Genomic DNA, 3311 nt, shown 5'->3' with positions numbered 1-3311 from the left:
TCGCCGGAGTTGCTCGGGCGGCGCTACGGCCCGCGGCTGGTCGCGCTGAGGGCACCAAGAGGAAGCCCGTGCTCCCGCGCATCTAGGGGGACCCACGAGAGGGCGTGGGGTGGCCGGAGTTGAGCGCGGCATCGACCCCGGCGGCGGCCGGAGCTCGGGGGTTCGCGGGACCGGCGCTGCGGTGTGCAAACAAGATAGTGGTCGCGCTAGTTTTACTCTACGGGACGCAACGAGTGCAACGGACGCAGGCGTGGGACCATTTGGTCACCGGGGCTTCACCGGCGACGAGCCCGTGCGGCGGAGCGTCTCGGCTCCGGTGGAGGGAGCGGCTAGGGGGTGAATTAAGCAAAGAGGCATGGGGGAAACGATGCAGCGGCTCACCGCGGTTCTTCTGGTGCTGCTGGCGAGGCAGGGGAGGCACGGGGTCCGGCGAATCGATGGAGGGGAGCTTCGGTGGCCGGCGACGGAACGGCGATGGTGGCGGTGTTGCAGGGCTTCCGGAGGGCCGTGGGTTGGTGGGGAGGAAGGAGGGGGTCGAGGCGGAGCTCCCTGGGGTGTCGGTGAGGCGTGGGGAGCACGGTGGCTGCGGCAATCGGCGTCGGTGGCGATGGGCTCCGCTCGGGCGCGTGCAGGGAGGGAAGCAGAGGAGGGAACGGGGTCCAGGGGAAGAGAGGGGAGGTGCAGGGGGCGAGGGGAAGTGCGTGGCGTCACCAGAGGGCTCGGGGAGGAAGCAGGAGGTGGCCAGAGCAGGGTGGAGGTGGCGCGCACGGCGGCGTCGCGGTGTCCGCGTCCTTCTGGCGAGGAGGAAGACGACAGGGGAGTAGCGGTGGCAGGCTGGGCCGTGCTGCTGGGCCAGGTGGGCTACCAGGTGAGCGCCAGGTAAGGTTTCTCTCCTCTCTTTTATTTCTATTCTGTTTTATATTTTTCTATTTCTGCAATTTGTTTTTGATTTGTTTTAAAATATCAAATCATTTTATAAAATCCTGGAAATAATTATGGGTACTTACTGAATTATTTCAGTGACCCTTATCAATTTCCAACATTTATTTGAGCATTTAAATTATTTATAGTATTTAAATGCCCAAAGTCAAATACAATATGATTTAATTCAAAAATCCAAAAATGACCTAAGAATATAATCATCATTTTTGGCAGAGGTTTCCACCTTAACCAGAAATCATGAACTTTTCTTAGGAACCTTTTGGGTTTATTGAAAAGATTTTAATTCACCCTAGTTGAGTTGATTTAATGCTAGGGTTTGAACATCCCCATTTCAATCTTAGGCAAAATTTAAACATGATGCAAACATGAAGCTAGCCTAGAGCACTACCAGCAGCTAGGGATGTGACAACTCACCCCCACTAAAAAAGAATCTCGTCTCGAGATCCAAGCGTAGGGTAGGATGAAGGGGAAACGCAAACTAGTACAATCTTCACGATCCAGGGTGCAATTCAGTTGAACGTTGATTCATTCACCATCATTGTCTTGATGTCTTGTTCTGAGAACTCCAGTTATTATGACAATGAGAGGAGAAGGAGACTCTAGAAGGATCGATCTTCTTGAAGGTCGAACAACTCAGGATTAACTCACAGAATGAGACATAGCAACATCTCTCGAGCTGAGAGACGAAGCATACCTCTAGAGGGATGGAGTGGAGCAGGTGACGAGGTTCACTAGGTAGACAACAATTCCACACCTAAGAAGGTGGTAAACGATTGTCAACGTAGCGAGGAGTAGAGTTGCCATGATACCACGACGAAACATCCTGGAGGAGGGTGATTCGTAGGTTATTTCCTTAAGTGGCAAAAAGAATTACCTTTGATATAGAGATCATTGAGACTCTCTATATCATCCGAAGGCGAATCACAGCAATCGATTGGCGGGGTCGGTAGAATGGCATACTTGGACTTGGATGATGTGGATTACCTTGTTGAAGACAACGCAATGGATGAATTTGCTTATCACCGGAAATGGAAGAGACCCATGGTAGAATGGCACATTGGCGGTGCAAGCTAGGAACAAAATGCAAATGCTGGGAATGATTCTGGTAGCTGGGGGAAGAACCCAACAATAAAGAGTGAATTCACTGTTGGAGTGGTTATAGCATAACCGAGGAAATCTGGGGCAATCCCAGTTAGTGCCGATGATAACACGTAGCGCTTGTGCGTGCTCTCAAGAACTTGAGCATTTCCATATTCATCAAGGTTTTACCAACATCCGTGTCAAGGGTCCGGTAACACAATCTACTACCATGATGAATGGTGATGGAGGATGCAGATGCAAAGGAAGATAACACTTTCTCAGATTTCACCTTAGCGAGGCCAAGGAGATAAAATCTGGATGATCGACCGAGAGACATTTAGCACTCCGCTTCTAATGTTCTCCTTGATGTGCTAGTGTAATCCAATCATTGAAATGGTTTGGTAACTAGACCTCAAGTAAAAGGTCGGACTTCGGGAGCAATAGAATCCATAAGGAACAGTTACGGAGGTAATTTCTACGAAATCCTTATGGGGAGGTGGCCAACTTCCTCAAACAAGATACTACAATAATAGGTCTTCCGGCTGGGTGTGTTGGCCACGACATCCACTTTACCGGTTATCGAGAGACCGATATTATAGTTCTTGGGAAACGTTCCAAACCATCATATCTACCTGAGATTCAGATCTGGTTGGTGTCAGAATATTCCAGACTCATCGAGTCTAGGAAGAAAAATGAAAGTTTGCAACACAAATCGACGAGATGACGTTGCGGGATTCTCGGGAAATGAACTACGATAGCAAGCTCCAAAACATGAGCTGGTTCTGCTACAAACATGTGAACATGTTGTCCAAGACAAGCATGACCACAAAGTAGTCTTATAATAAAACACTACCGAGTTCAGGAGGGGAACCATCATCGAGGATATCGAAGTCCTTGCATAAGGTATACTCTTAAGAAGGAACTTCTTCTCCTTGAACAAATCAGTCAGTGGCTTGGTGTGCTCGGGACACATATAGAATGGAGGTAGCTAATCTCACAATCCAATGTATACTTCACACATGCATAACTGACTTGGGATGATTCCAAGGAAGCAAAAACAATCTTTCTCGGATACACGGCGGCAACTTACACCAAGTGCACGTGAATTAGAGAAAGTCACATCTTTCATCCGGACATATGCTCCATGAGCGGGTCATGAACATAATGCTTAGAAAAGTTTCCAGTACTAGCTGGATGTTCAACATAATCATGGAGAGGTTAAATATATTGCTGATGGGCTCAACAACAACTCATCCTGGTTTCCATGAAGAAGGAGTTCCATAATTATG

Source organism: Triticum dicoccoides, chromosome 3B (assembly GCF_002162155.2).
Source record: "Triticum dicoccoides isolate Atlit2015 ecotype Zavitan chromosome 3B, WEW_v2.0, whole genome shotgun sequence".
Taxonomy (NCBI): Eukaryota; Viridiplantae; Streptophyta; class Magnoliopsida; order Poales; family Poaceae; genus Triticum; species Triticum dicoccoides.
This window is presented reverse-complemented; position numbering follows the sequence as displayed.